The sequence below is a fragment of the Phaseolus vulgaris genome, chromosome 5, assembly GCF_051622355.1.
Source record: "Phaseolus vulgaris cultivar YP4 chromosome 5, ASM5162235v1, whole genome shotgun sequence".
NCBI classification, from domain to species: Eukaryota; Viridiplantae; Streptophyta; class Magnoliopsida; order Fabales; family Fabaceae; genus Phaseolus; species Phaseolus vulgaris.
Window position 1 is genome coordinate 37536312 of NC_143502.1, and position 16598 is coordinate 37552909.

The 16598-nt window shown below is 34.8% G+C and overlaps 1 pseudogene across 1 annotated transcript; it reads right to left on the minus strand.

Annotated features, from left to right (window-relative positions):
* Positions 1 to 6116: 6116 nt before the first annotated feature.
* Positions 6117 to 6974, minus strand: LOC137835612 (protein GL2-INTERACTING REPRESSOR 1 pseudogene; annotated as a pseudogene). The gene is made up of 2 exons (XR_011085105.2): positions 6836 to 6974; positions 6117 to 6741 (listed from the first exon to the last, which is right to left on the minus strand). The product of XR_011085105.2 is annotated as a protein GL2-INTERACTING REPRESSOR 1 pseudogene (transcript).
* Between the last annotated feature and the right edge of the window lie 9624 nt (positions 6975 to 16598).

Below are 16598 nucleotides of genomic sequence, written 5' to 3' on the forward strand. Positions count from 1 at the left end.
GACTATTTCGATTCGGTGCATATGAATTTGTCATTCCCCACTGACCGTACTTTGATTCTAGGACATCCTTCCATAGTCCAATCTCTGGAGAACCCAGTCTCCATATCCATTTTTCCAGGAGTGCCTTATTGAACAAGTCAATGCGTCTAATACCTAGACCTCCCTCCTCTTTCGCTTTACAAATATTTTCCCAACTGGTCCAAGCAATTTTTCTCCCATCTGCTCCCCACCCCCACAAGAAACTTCTCTGTAATTTTGTAATCTCCTTACACACTCCAATCGGTACTTTAAAAAAAGATAGGAAGAATAGTGGTATGGCATTTAAGACAGATTTTATAAGGCATATTCTTCCCGCGAATGACAGGTTCCTCCCCTTCCATACTGAAAGTATTTTTCTTACCTTTGACAGCAGAGGCTCCCAAAAAGAGCATCTAGATGGATTACCACCTATGGGTAAGCCTAAATATGTGAAAGGTATATCCATTAGACTGCAGTGAAGTATTTCCGAATATGTTTTCACCTCAAACCTATCTACACCAATTGCGCCAATTTTGCTCTTATGGTAATTGACTCTAAGACCGAAGCTCAGTTCAAAACATCTTAAGATGGCCTTAATGCACATGATATTATGCACTTTAGATTCGCATACAAAAAGGGTATCATCAGCAAATTGGAGTAAATTCACATCCACCTTTTTACCCCCAACTTTAATTCCTGAAAGCAAATTTTTCCTTGTCGCTTCTTTAACTAGCCCCGCCAAACCTTGTGCTACGATCAGAAAAAGAAAAGGGGCCATCGGATCCCCTTGTCTAAGACCTCTAGATGGTTTGAATTCCTTTGTCGGGCTACCGTTTACTAATACTGAAACCGTAGCTGATTCTAGACAAGCTCTAATCCACTTTTCACAAAACCCTAGTCTTCCCATCATGTAAAATAGAAACTCCCAACTCACCGAGTCATACGCCTTCTCAAAGTCAAGTTTCACTACCACCCCGCTCTTCTTCCTTCTTCTCAACTCATCCATAACCTCGTTCACTACGAGGACATTGTCTAATAATCCTCTATTGGACAAAAAAGTTGATTATGTCCCATCTATCACCTTCTCAATGACTTTTTTAATCCGGTTGGATAGCAATTTGGTCAGAATTTTGTACACACACCCAACTAGTGAGATGGGTCTGTACTCCTTAAGAGATTGGGGGTTCTCAGTCTTTGGGATCAACATTAAAGAAGAAGCATTACAGCCCTTCGGTATCTTTCCCTCACTGTAAAAATATTTTACTGCACCCACCACGTCCCTTTCTAGTAAGCCCCAGTTGTTTTTAATGAAGCTGAAGGTAACTCTATCTGGGCCCAGGCTTTTATGGCTATCACAATTCCAAATAGCTTCCTTTATTTCTTTTTCAAGAAAAGGTTCAGTCAAGAAACTATTGTCAAAGTCAGTTATCTTCTTAAATTCCACGTTATCCAGCCTTACTCCAATATCTTCGGTAACCGACATTTTATTCTTGTAGAACTCTTTGACCATCTCCTTTACCAAACTAGGTTCTTCCACCCAGGTATCAGAGTTCTAACAGTGTACTCCTTTTATCTCATTTCTCATTCTCCTCCACTTAATCGAGGTGTGAAAGAACTTTGAATTGGAATCCCCTTGCTTAATCCATAATGCTCCTGGATTTTGTTGTAATAACGATTCATTCCTCACATTTATAACCTGTAGCTGACTCAGAATATCTCTTCTTTCCATAATCTTGTTCTCATCCAATCCCTCTACATCATCTCTCGTATCTAACTCTTGTATTTTCTTCACGATATCTAGTTTGATCTTATCAGTATGCCCAAAAACTTCTTTATTCCACCCTTTCAGGTCGCTCTTAAGCATTTTCAGTTTCTCTTTTAGCACTAGAATTTCGTTGCCCTGAACCAAGTAATCCCACTTGCTTTTAACAAAAATTTCAAACTCTTTATCTTCCTGCCAAATGTCAAGAAACCTGAAAGGTTTTGGCCCCCAATCTGCCACATTTGATTTTAGTACCAGTGAACAGTGGTCCGAAATTTGTCTATCTATAACATATTGCTTACATCCTGGCCAATGTTGCAGCCAATCAAAAGTGATTAGAAACCTGTCGAGCCTGCTCTTAGCTTTGCCATTAGGCCTATACCAGGTATGTTTTCTTCCAATGCAGGGTAAATACACCATTTCCATACTATCAATGAAATTGTTAAAACCTTGCATTTCTCTGTTATTACCTCTGGATCGACTTATCCCCCTTCGTTCCCTTTCATTTCTTACGGCATTGAAGTCCCCCAATACACACCAAGAGTTACAAGGTTCCCTTTGTCTAATCTCCAATAAATCTGCCCACATTTTCCTTTTCACTTGCAAAAAACACGAAGAATACACGTTTACAATAACAACAGGAACATTTTTCTCCTTAGCAAGCCCAAAAAACACTATGTACCATCTATTAATAATGTGGTTAGAACACTAGAAAAACTTTTTATTCCAAATCATAAGGATACCCCCTGCCCAATTTGATGGTTCGCTATAAAGATTATCAATATCGTTATCCCCCCATAGTTGGCAACACTTAATTAGATTAAAACTTACAATTCTTACTTCTTGCAAACACAACATCGTAACACCTTCCTTTCTAATGTAATCCTTAACATACCACCACTTCACAGGATTCCCAAACCCTCTCACATTTAATTTAAGATTCTCATTAGAAACCCAGATTAACCCCTTCTTTCCTTCGGGATTTTAGAGACCTATCCCTTATTTCCAGTTCATCTAAACTTATCAAAACATTACCTTCTTCCCCGCAAGTCGCCCCAATCTGTTTACCCAATTCCCATAATCTAATCGTTTCTAAGCTACCATGTTTTAACTAGAATAAACGGTTACAGTTATTTATAGCCTTATCAGAAACAGAATTACTAATTTGAGATAGAACTAACCTTAATTGTTTTCGATCTTCCCGCATACTGTTTTTGCTTGTTTCGCCCACCCAGAAGACTCTTCTTTCGGTTGTAACAGGAGAACAACTAGTGAAGGAATTATATACTGACTTTGTTAGGTTAGTTGTACCTTCCGCAAGCAGTTGATCCCCCATTTTCCTTTGTTCGTCGAGTGGTAAATAGGAGTTTTTTATTCTGCCCGAACTCGATCCTAATAGGAAGTTGCTCTGCGTGTATTTGTGCTCCTCTACGTCAACATCTTGTTGCTTATGTAATTGGCTAGCCTCCCCTTCAGGTGTCGAAGGTAAAGAATCCTCCAACCTCGAAATTGATGTCCCTGGTTCGTGATTCCCCGCGTCATCCACCTCCTTCGACGGAACAGTGTGAGAAATAGGAGTTCCAACCCTTTGCTCTATCAATTTCGACGTGCAATTCGTCTTCCTCCTTCTCTCCCCCGCGTCCCTGTGAGAGTTCCAGAGAATTGCGGTTGCTGTTCCGTTGCAGGGTTTCGTATATGGCTTCGTGTCTATGTCGTTCTAAGACTGTCCTGCTTGTTCTAGTTCGCCTATAACATTAAACCGTTCACAGATTGTCGGGCTTCCAAGCGTGCCATTCCACAAAAACTCCTCCCTATGGGCGTCTGGGCTGATTTTCGGATTTGGGTTTTGATCTCCGCACCTCCCTACTCCCTTCACATAGGAGTTTTGAAACTCCGCGCTTTGGCCCATTTCTGCAGGCTCAATTCTTTTTGCCACGTCAGCCCTTCTCAGGGTCGTTGGTGTTACTGACCCAAGGGTTTCCTTTCCTAAAGCTGTGTTGAGATTAGGTACAGAGGTAGGTCTTATAGGTCTAACCGAAAAGGACTCACAACATCGTAACGGTAAACTTGGTTCCGATCTGCGGTGGCCCTATACCAGCGGTGGCGGTTCCACCGTCAACTCTTCCTTATCAACTTTACTTACCTCGAAGTCCCTGCTCCCCGAACAAGCTGATGCTTAAGTCCCAATTGATTCAACCTCTGTATCAACACTTGCAGATTCTTCGTCCCACTGGCATTGACAAAGCTTATAATCTGGAACAGTACATTCTTCCTCCTCCGATACCTGATACAATACATCATTGATTTTCATATATCTTGTTAATTTTGCTTCACATCCCACTGGCACTCTAATTTTAAACCTTGCGTACTCAAGCTTTTCCAGTGTTGATGTTACTTCATCAACCTCAACCAGGGATCCCAATAACGCTGCTATGTGTTTGAAGCAATCGGAATTCCATAACTTCAATGATAGGCCCCTACATCTCACCCATACTATTCTGTCCACCGCTACGAAATGCTCTTCCCATGGTATGGTTGTGTCAAACATTTCTTCGAACCACTCTTTATTTTCCTCTATGGCTTCTTTGATTTTTGTTTTATTTTCCCCCTTCAGTAGCACATGGAATCCCTCCAAGTACTTAACCTTTATGTGACCAAGTCCTCCCAGAATAAAGCTTTCGTTCAAACTTGAAACTTTGCTTAAGTCTGATACTCTCCCAATATAGCACATTTTTAACCATTCTCTGGGAGTTTCCTCTGCATTAAAGTGAATAGCATGCAAACTTGCCCTGTTATTAGATTATGCTATGTTTTTATTACCATACTTGACAGTGTTTGCATATGAGTTACTACCTTTTACCCTCCACACTTGTTTAACCTCTTTCTCAGATTTTGTTGCCTTTTATTTCATCTTAGCATTCCATTCCTCCTTTGTTTCAGCTACCTTGTTGTATTTTGGTTTGTTAGCCTTCAGTTTCCAGCTCCCAATCCATATTGTATTCAGTTGATTCTCCAGCGTCTTAACATTCTGCACTCCCTTAAATATAACAAATCCAAACCTTTGTTTCTTTATATTCAATCTACTAGATATGAAAACATCACTTACCCTTCCCCATCTTTGGAAAATTTTCCATAGGTCTGATTCTTTGAGATCAAAGGAAAAGTTAGAGAAGAAGAAAGATGTCCCTCCTTTGTGCTCCCAATCCATCATTTAGAGTTAAAGTTGTTTGATGTACAATATCGTATAATATCGTACAATAATTATAACCAGAATTCGGTGTGTTTAAACTTGCACCTTGGTGTTTGTCCAAATTTTTCAGTGGAAAGCCTTCATCTTTTCTCTTTCTTTTAGAAAAATGAAAATGGTTGGGCTGAAACTTTTCACAGAAATCACATAACAATAATATAAACTAATTTAGAAACCAAAATTTTTTTAGTCTCTAAAATGTCTCTAATTTAGTCATTATAGAAATTAATTATTTTTTGTCTCTAAAATTAGTTTCTATTTCATGATTTTCTTGTAGTGAATTGAATTTTTATTTGATTTTTTTTAATGAACATTTAAAATTTTATATTTTTTAATTGAAAAATATGTCATATAATTTTTTTTCTTAAATGAGTGACGTGAGTGTTACATTGACTAAAAAATTGATAAATAATAACATTATTAATTACTGACAGAAAATTCCATTGACACCAATGAACATATTATCAACAAATTTTGATCGTCAGTAAAAATTAATATTTTGTAATTAATATAAAATAATATTATAGTGAATAAGAAAAATTACTTCGAAAATATATTAAATAACAAGTGAATGATAACAACACGATTCCTTGAATGTTATAGATGACATGAAAGTCATAAAAGAGCATGACTATTTCTTTTAATAAAAACAATAAAATAATTTGTAGGGAAGATTGGTAAAAAGATAGCTGAATAGGCCAATTCATTCATGCATACGCTAAGAATGCAGATATAACACTCATCTCTTAGGCTATATGCTATTTACGTGAGTAGCCCTTACGTTTTTTATGGTTCCATTTTGGGACTAGATATGATCTTGTTCAAGAATTAATTAAAATCAAATTTTAGATAACAAAAATAATTAGTTGTTATAATAATTAAATTAAATTAAATATTATTTTAAAAATTAAAAAAAAATTAATTTTTAAATTAGTTTATATTATTATTAAATAGTTTCTAAATTGATATTTAATTATCAATTTATTTATTTTATAAAATAATATTTTAATCCCTACTTTGTATGACATTAGAGAGAAAATTCATTCGGAAATAGTTTTTAAGAAATATAGTTGAATATCTAGAGAGAACTTACCATAACCAATTGAAATTTAAAAATTATAGTAACTAAAAATTATAGAAATCTATACAACTGAAACTTATTTATTACGCTACCCTAAACAATGTAAATGTAAAATTATTGGAATCCTAAACATACGTAGCGAATTTTATTTTTACATGATACATATAGTTTTCTTTTATAACAGAAGGCAGAATAAATCATATGTATAAAAGTATTGTGTGTAGTATTCTTCACCAGAACAATGCAAAACAGTGTAAATCTGCCAGAGTTGCATCCGCTAGAATTTGGTGGTTGTTTGGTTGGTGTTTTGCTTGTTATTAAGGAAATCAAGCAACACAGTACTCTTGCACTTGGGGCATTTGGGGTTGGGATCATCCTTCGAAAACAAAACGTACATGAGGCAACGAAGACAACCCACGAGGAGCATGGACGTTATCTCTTCATTGGTCTCAGAAGACACGCATGACTCAGGATCCGATGAATACAAACATAATGATGACGATGTCGGGTTGGCTAATGATGAGTTTGCAGTTGTTGGTGGGGACAAGCTCAGCTCAAATTCCAGCTTCGGACTCCTTCCTCTCTCATTACTCATCTTTGCCTTTTGTTAAGATTTTTTGTTTCCAAGTAGATCTATAAGTATGATGTTAACAACAAAGAAGTGTAAGAGATGAAAGTTGTATACATCTTAACATGAAAGAAGTATAGAAGTTCTAGATTCACTTACAATAAGATAACTAAAATAAATTGATGAGTCTGAAATAATGATTGAAAAGAATCACAGGAGAAGCCCAGAAGACTCAGATAGCTAGGTTTATTGGGTTTGATAAGATGGCCAAAACAGCATGCATAGAGCAACAAAAGGGTTATTTTAGTTTGTTTTTGGTAAGTGAAAGTGATGATTATATAGAGGATTTAAAGAGCAAGGAAGCAGCTAGGAAAAGAGATTCGAGAGAGATAGAGAGAGGATGTGTTTGACTTCAAATGTCAAATTTAATTATTGTGGTTAGTGAAAGAGCCAACCATAAGATAGAAAATTATAACAACGAAGCTTGCAGGAACAGGATGAGGAACAGCAGTGATATATCATGTGAATTCAATGGAAATTCGGCTGCAAAAGACACTATTCCATTATCCAGTTAGACACTACTGTTCCTTTTCTTTGTTCTAATTAACACACGAGGAAAAAGGATTTGTAACACGCGTGTTTGTTTACGTTGTTGAGTATAGATTGAAAAGTCTTTCATCCGTATTTATTCCTTTCATTGAATAATGATGCAGAATAGTGATCGGCTTGGCCATATTGAATCAGAAATGCTGTTTGGTCCATACAATCCACACGATATTTTTTGTTTGGTGAAACCAATTAGATCCATAAATTGCCAAATTTGACTATTCCATGCGTATAGTTGAACAGTTGAACGAACTATAAATTATCGTCAAATCAAATTTTAACACTAAATGTTAATTCAATCATCTATATAACTATGAAGGATATTTTAGATAAAAAATTTAGTAAACACTAATTGATAGAGAAGTATGAGTCTATTTTCCAAAGCTTAATTAGCTTATTTTAATTTTACTCCTTCATTTGGTTGAATAGTTACAATTATCACATACAAAACCTTCTCCACTGTTTGTCTGGTTCAACGATTTGGTGAAATAAATGCTGCTGTATTGTGCTGTGCAGGGTGCAGGTGATGCTATGAATGGGAGCTGTCATGTAACGAACAGTTACTGTAACGTTCAGGTCTCATTTGCAGTTCATATTTCCTATTGAGTTTTTCCTAATTCAGCAATATATTCTTACCTTTCAAAAATTAAACCTGTATTATCTCTGCAGATAAACTTGTCAAAAACCTATATGCTTTTCTGTCGTTTCCATATGAATCTTTTAATGATCAACTACTACGTACCCTAACGTAAATATTGCTGTCAGTTTTCGACTACTCCATCTGTCCGAATCTGGTTGGGTTGGTGTGGCACTTGATGCCTCTTATATACAGGTTGGATTTTTTTTACAAAAATATGATTGTTTTTTCAAAAATTACAAATATAGAAAAGTCCTAGTGAAGATGACACATTTTTGACATGCTAACATAGAATATATTTACCATAACCTACCATTTAAATCACTGTTTATTTGATCAAGTATTTGCAAATTTGATTTAGATGATGTTCATTTCCATTAAAATTGAGTTGGAAATGCTGCAGTTTATGTCGGAAGACTTCTTTTAATATTAAAAGCAAGTTAATTTATACGCGAATGAATACAAGATTTTGAAAGAAACATAGTGTCTTTGACCAAAAACACAAAATAGTTGGATATAAAGAACCCAATCTCCTTTGGCAATGAAATGTATGATTTGTGTTATTTTTCGGACCATTAAAAACTGTTGATGACAAAAATATAAACAAACATTAAAAGTCTGAAACCAAATTATAGTTTGAAACTTGAATGGGTCGTTATAATAGCTTGGAGCAAGTAGAATCATTAAGGGGGAAAATGACAAGCCACGAAAAAAGTTGAAAGCATAAAGTCTTAAGAAACTATCTGAATTGTTATAAATAATACGTAAGATGCTTCTCTTTTGTCAAACCAATGGAAATCGTTGAGTTTTATTTACTTTGTTTGTTCACACTATCATCTCTTTATTTCAACTATCGTTTGTATGATTATAACTTCTCCAAACTCTAGTTGAATGTTTGACTTTTGGCATTTTTCAATCAGCGATCTATTGAAGATTCAGGGTTGGAAGAAAATCTCTCAAGATTCAATGCTCTCATCAACATTTTCCGTTTTAAAGTAACAAATAACACTACACCAAATAGATCTAACTATGGAAAAGATTTCTTTGACAACCAAACACTAACCTACTTTCATTTAACAACTCTCTGTAATAATATAAGAATATTTTAAATTAAAAAACAAAATAAATATAATTAAAATATTAATTTATTAAATTATAAAATGAATATGTTTACTGTATCAAGATATCATACCAAATTCTTCCTACACCCAATTTTTTCAATCTGCACCTTACTGAAAATAAAAATTTGGAATGGGAAATAATACATTTCGGAAAAGAATATCCAAAAGAGATTATTATGTTATAGAAATAAAAATCTAGAAACAAAAATCAAAAATCCCATTTCAAATAAAAAAAAATGGGTAATATAAAAAATTCGTACTAACAAAAACAAGAAACATATTTTGGAAAAGGGGTCCGGATTGTCTTTTTACATGTACCCATTTTATTTAGGGGCATTTTGTCTTTTTATATTAAAATTGGGTGCAACTACTTGGTGCAGGAAGTAATTGCCAGATATCATTGCTCTTTAATTATTTATGGGCCTATATTTTCTGAAATGAACCTAAATCAGGCAAATGCTCCTGCACCCAACCCTTTTGAACCTGCACCCAACATAATTTTAAAAATTCTGAAAATATCCTTTATTCCGGAAATAAAAATCTGGAATTAAAAAGAATGCATTCTGGAAAAATAAATCCGGAAGAGATTTTTGTGTTTCAGATATAAAATCCGGAAAAAGAAAATCAAAATTCCATTCTGGATAAAAAAAATCCAGAACTGAAAATAATACATTCCAGAAAAAATTATCCGAAAGAAATTATTATGTTCCGGAAAAGGGGGTTCGGAATGTAATTTTATATGTACCCCATTTTTTTAAGGGTATTTTCGGTTTTTCCCCTGTGATTGGGTGCAGTTATATGATGCAGGAAGCAATTGCCCCTAAATCATCATGGTAGACTAGACTGACTTTCTTGTCCAGAGTTGAACCTGGTTTTTGCCATTGTATTCTGCATCTCTGTATAGGCAGTTTCTTCCTGCACCCCTATGTTTTTCTTTATGCACTCCCATGATGTAATGCAAAGACAAAAATATCTCTATTATTTTTTAAAAACCCCAAAATACACATAAGACCCACACTACTCTTTCTTCTTCCGGACAATGCAATTCAGTAATTTTACGGAATGGGAAATCCGCATTTATTTTTTTGTATTCTGGATTGAGAAATCCATAAATCTTTCGGATTGGTGAATCTGGAAATCTTCCAGATCCATCAATCCATTACAAAAATTAGACTCCCAGATTCAGCAATCCAGAAATCAACAAGTTTCTTTCGAAACACCCCTTTATTTGAAAAAGAACACGAATTACTTTCGGATTGATGAATCCGTAGCACACTCCCCGATCTCAATATCTGGTAACCTAAAAAACTCTAGTTTTTCAAATAAAAGGTGAAGGTCAGTTTTGGGATTTACAAAATTGTGGGGTGCAGGAAGAAAAATGTAGGGGTGCAGGAAGAAGAAGCCCTCTGTATATTGATGATGTATTCATATGAAAATAATTTTTATTTTTATTCTTTAAAAATATGTATTTTAAATTATACATTTTAAAATTTATTTATAGATTTGAAAATATATTTTTAGAATATATATTTTGAATTAAAAATACATTATAAAATATATTAATATAATCTTAATTGCACATTTTAAAATGTATTTTTTAACAATTTTAGGATCTGAAAATAAAATTTAAAAGTGTATATTTCAAAATGTATTAATGTATTAAAATGTATTAATACATTTTAGAATGCAGATTCTAAAATATATTTATAAATCTGAAAGTACATTTTAGAATACATTTTTAGTTGCAGAAATTCATTTGAAAATGTCCATTCGAAAATGATTGTATAAAACTTCTTGGATTTTATAAATCTGCATCAGTAGTATTTTTTACATTTTGCTATCCTCATGAGGGTGCACCTTCAAACCATGGGGTGAAGAATGTAATGGCCCTTATCTTATGTATGGATTATTTGAGTTAGACCTAATTTATTACCTCTATGATTTGCTATATTTAATTAGGTTAGGGGTAAATAATTTTCAGAAAAATCCTTTATAATTGAACCTTGTTCTATTTAATATAAGTCTTATTTAAGAGATATAGTGATGTTCTCTTTTCTTAATGTTTTCCGTGTATTGAATGTTTTTTTTATCAGCAATAAATAATGAATAAATGTGAGTCACTTTAGGGGTGATCCAACCCTTATACCAAACACACTACCTTTAATCTTTTCCACAACACACACCCCGCCAACTCCTAAATACTTAAATAAATCCGGAGAGAACCGCCTACAACCCTCACTCTTATACCCAAACAAAACATCATCTCCATACAGACCAAATGATCAACACACCAATCAGAGAAGGAAATGATTGCATCATGCGACTTGGAAGTAACCCAAGCACATGCCTTTAGTTGCACCAAAGCGAATACTTCCAATACATCTATTACACCCCCTCTAAATATTACTCTGTTTCTATGTTTCCAATACATCTATTACACTCCTCAAACCTCATTTACCAAAACAGACTCGTTGCTCAACCTAAACTGAGAGAAATTTAGCAGTGGAACATTATGAAACACACTTTGCACGTCCAACCAAGCACAACAAAGGTTCCACACTCACCATGCAAAACTACACTCAAAGAGCAGATGAGTGTGAGATTCCTCCTCCACCCCACAAAGACTACACACAGAAGTTACTACCGTGATCCCATGTTTTTCCAAGTTAGCCTTAGTAGCCAACTTATTTTCCAACACCCTCCAAGCCGTAACATGTGCAGAAGGTACAACCTTACACTTCCAGAACTTCATAAACTCCCCCTCTCTCTCCCCTACTCGGCCCTCCCTTAGACGGAGATATCCAGCTTTAACCGAATACCCTACCTCCTCCCCTTCCTTCCACTCCCAGCTATCTTCCTTCTCCAAATTCAAGCTCCCACCCTGAACTTCCTGAGACAGTAGACACACTAAATTCTTTTCCCACTCAAAAAGATTCCTTCTCCAACCAAACTTCTAAACCCAAACATTGTTGTTCCAAGCCCCTACCTCTGCCACCGTAGAATCTTTTGAGACACTAAGTGAAAACAGCCTCAGGAAAACACTTTTCAAAGCCCCCCTACCCACCCAATTGTCTTCCCAGAACATAACTTCCTTCCCATTACCCACCTTCCAAGCTACAACATCTTCAAAATTCTGACTTCACCCTTCTAAGCTCCACACCTCCCTTAAATCTTTCTTCCACAGGGATTCCGAACTTCCTCCCCTTCCCGCTCTCAAATTTCTCCAGCCCCCGTACTTGGAATCAATTACCTCCTTCCACAAACCACCCTTATCCGACCCCAGACGCTAAATCCATTTACCGAGTAAAGCCGAGTTAAAAATCCTAAGTCAATGACGCCAAGCCCTCCATCCTCCCGCGCTTCACACACCTTTTTCCAAGAAGCTCACGCTACCTTTCTTCCATCAGAGCCCCAACCCCATAGGAAATTCCTTTGAATACTCACTATCTCGTTTGCCACCCCAACGGACATTTTGAAAAGAGATAGGTAAAACAAAGGGATAGAAGAGAGAACCGACTTGATCAGGCAAATTCGCCCTGCCATAGACAATAGCCTGCCTTTCCAACTACTCAGTCTTCTTTTCACTCTATCTATCACCCCAGCCCAAAACTCCTTTTTCTTATGACACCCTCCTATCGGCAAACCCAAATAAACAAAAGGAATTGTCATCACCTCACAATTAAGAATTGTCGCAAAACGCTGAATCGATATTTGTTTTACCCCCACACCTCCTAACTTGCTCTTCATAAAATTCACCTTAAGCCCAGACGCAAGTTCAAAACAATTCAGAGCCACCTTAATATTGAAAATACTTTTAACATTAGCTTCACAAAAGAAAGCAATATCATCAGCATACTGCAACATATTAACCTTCACCTTCTCTCTACCAATCTCCAGACTATCTATCATCTTCCTCTCAGTTGCCATTCTAGACACGTCTGCCAAGCCTTTCGCCGCAATAAGGAACAAAAAAGGGGCTAACGGGTCGCCTTGTCGAAGTCCTTTTTTTGGGAAGAACTCCTTAGACGGACTACCATTCACTAGCACAGACACAGAAGCAGACTCCAAACACCCTTTTATCCAACGAATCCATTTACCACAAAAATCGAGCCTTTCTAACATATAATAGATGAACTCCCATCTTACTGAGTCATACGCCTTTTCAAAATCGGCTTTGAAGAAAATACAGCTTTTCTTCCTTCTCTTTATCTCATCCAGAACTTCATTGGCGACTAACACACCATCCAACAAACCCCTCCCCTGAAGAAAAGCGGACTGCCTGACATCGATGACTTTACCAATCACCTTTTTTAGACGCAGCGACAGAGCCTTCGAAATAATTTTGTACAGACATCCGACCAATGAGATAGGTCTAAACTCCCCAAGCTGCAGAGGATTTTCACATTTAGGGATCAAGCATAAGAATGACACATTTGAGCCTTGAGGCCATTTTCCGAAGGATTCGAAATCCTTTACTGCAACCATAATATTTGCTTTGATGAGATCCCAACAAAACTTTATAAATCCCATATTAAAGTCGTCTGGACCAGGACTCTTCGAGCTATCACAACTCCACACCGCTTCCTTAATTTCCTTTTCAGTAAAATCTCCAATCAACATCTGATTATCCTCCACGGAAATGGAATTAAAACAAACGTTGTCCAGCCTAACCGACAACTCTTCATTTCCAACAAACCTGGCTTCAAAGAAATCTTTGACCTTAACCTTAACCTCATCCTTATCCTCACTCCACCGGCCGTTCTCAAAAACCCCATGTAACTCACTTTTAGGTGATTTCAAATTGCAGTTTGTATTTACCTTAACCTTATACATAAGATGATTAAAAAGTGACACTTTCATGGCAAAGTGAAGTGACCCCATTTTAAATTCACAAACATAGAAGTATAATCCTCTTATAAAATATTTATGTGGCTTAATTTCATCTCAATGCTTCAAGCAATCCATATAACTTAAATACTTTTCTAATAATCATAGTATAAAATAGAAAACTCGGTCATATTTTGAAATTAATTATTTTCATAAATAATAGATGAACTGTACCTTACATTTTTAAATATTCTTTGATTTTTTTAAGAGAAAAAAATAAGATTTTATTTCATTGACTCTTTTATATACCCTCTCGTTCTCTCTCTTATCCTTTCTCTTCTCTTTTTCATGGGTAAAACTTTATGAAAATATACTTATGTCAATAAAGAAACCTTATTTGCTAATATAAAAATCTAAAAATTAATTCTCCCATCAAGTTAATTTTATAGTTTCTTTTACAATTCTCCCATCAAGTCGGTTATAACCGTTGTGTCCCTCTTCTATTTATCTTTCTTCAAAACTCATGTATCAGTGTATAATCGCATTGCTAGTATCTAAAGGAGGTTTCTATGGGGTTGGGGAAGAGATAAAAGACTCATTTTTTGGGTTAGCTGGAAAAATGTCAGTAAACTCATAGAGGAAGGTGGTATGAGGATTAAAGACATAAAAAAATTTAATTATGCTCTTCTGGAAAAATGGAAATGGAGGTTAGCAAATAATGAAGAAGGAAAGTGGAAGGATATCTAAGTTTCAAAATATCGAGCAGAATCTGGACAAAGGCAGCTCCACCCAAAATTGGAAGGAATAACCTTTTATCCCAGTATCTTAGATTGTATTCTCTAACACTGGATCGGAGACTGATGGTGGGTGAGGTTGGGGGATGGGAAGAATCAGTGTGGCGCTGGAGATTAAGGTGGAGGAGGAAAAGTTTTGAATGAGAAACTACACAAGAACTTGAATTGCTTAAGAGTATCTCCTCGAATTCTCTTAATAGGGAGGAAGATGACGTCCTTGTATGGGGTGGGGAACCTACAGAAGAGTTCACGGTAAAATCCACGTACAAATGCTTGGAAAATCACGCTTTTGTCTGTTCTGAGGGTTTCTTCAAACAATTGTGACAGGTTAAAGCATTCCCCAGTGCTCTGACCACTGCATGGAGGGTCCTAATTTCTCACAAAAATGGAAATTGTTATTTTTTATGCTTTCTTTTGGATGTGTACTCGAGTCTCATTACTTTTTAATGACTATTTATCCTTATCATGTTCCTTCATAAATTTCTTTTTAACACTTTGATTTTCTTGGTGTCTTACATGATTAACGGAATAATTTGACTTTTTTTTAAGCCTTATTTCCTCATAAATCAAGATGTTAGATGTTGTATAATTTATTTACATCTTTCGGATTATAACTCATTTGAAACAAATCATACTTATATAATAATAAATTAAAAGTAAATTATATAAAGAATCTCCTAAATTATATATGACCCATCAAATTTTTATGGTGGTCCATACTCATCTTCCAAAAAGAAAACTTATAAACTATTTGATAAATTCTATATTTTACTCACAAACTCTATTATTTTCTATTTTAAGTAGAAGTATCTTAATTCTATGATTATCCTGAAAAACATTAAATTGAGTCTCTTAAATATTTCTTAAATTTTATAATGTTTTTCTTTATTTCTACCAAAAACTTGACAGAGAATATGAAGTCAAGATTGAGTTAATTTGATGACTTGGAAATTTATGATACATTTATTTCAAACAATGCTTACAAATGTTTATAGCTATTAACTATACATATTTGCTTTATGAGTAATTCACATATTTGCTTTATGAATTCAATCACATTTAAATAATAAAATAAGAGTTATTTGGTCATAAAACCATTTATAGTTTGTTCATATTTAAGAATAATTAAAACTTCACCCGTAAGTTTAAAAGGAGATTTGGAATCAAAAAGTGATACACTCATTCTTTCCTTTGCTTTCGATAACACACTTTTTTTCCAATTACATTATTATACCAAACTTGTAATGCAAATACAGAGAATCAAACGAACGAGTCTCAAACAACTGAGAAAATAGAAAAGAAAATTTATTGCACTGAGATGTTCGTTGATATGTTATTTAACATACGTCTTTTCAAAATTGAAATGTTCGTTGATGTGTTACTAAACCCGACCTTTTAGAGCTTGTTCATGAATCTACTTTTTTTATCCAAATATGGACAAGTGTGTGAAAAGTGGTCCAAAACAGTTAAATCAATAAGAAAGAAATAAAAAAAATAAAAAATATATTGTTTATATAGATAGAAATAAATAAAACAAAAAAAAAGTGAGGCATTTTACTCTTCATTGATCTAGATGAGGTGGAAGAGTGAAGGAAAATATATAAGTAAATTTAAAGTTTTAAATTAACCAAAGAAATTGAACATTTATATGTACTTTTTTTTTATTTTTCTGAAAAATCATTAAGTATAAGAAAGCAAAAATACAACAACAATTTCCCCCATTTTTAAGGGATTCTTTTATGTGACACTGGCAAAAAATTGTTTTCATTCCTTCTCATCCCAATAAACAATGGCAAAATTAATATTCTCACTCATTTATATTCAACGATTAAGGTTAAACAATAAACAGATAAAAGATAAAAAAAATCATCATCCTTTCATAGGAGATATTACTTTAAACATGGCCAGGCATACACTCTTTATTTCAATATAACGTC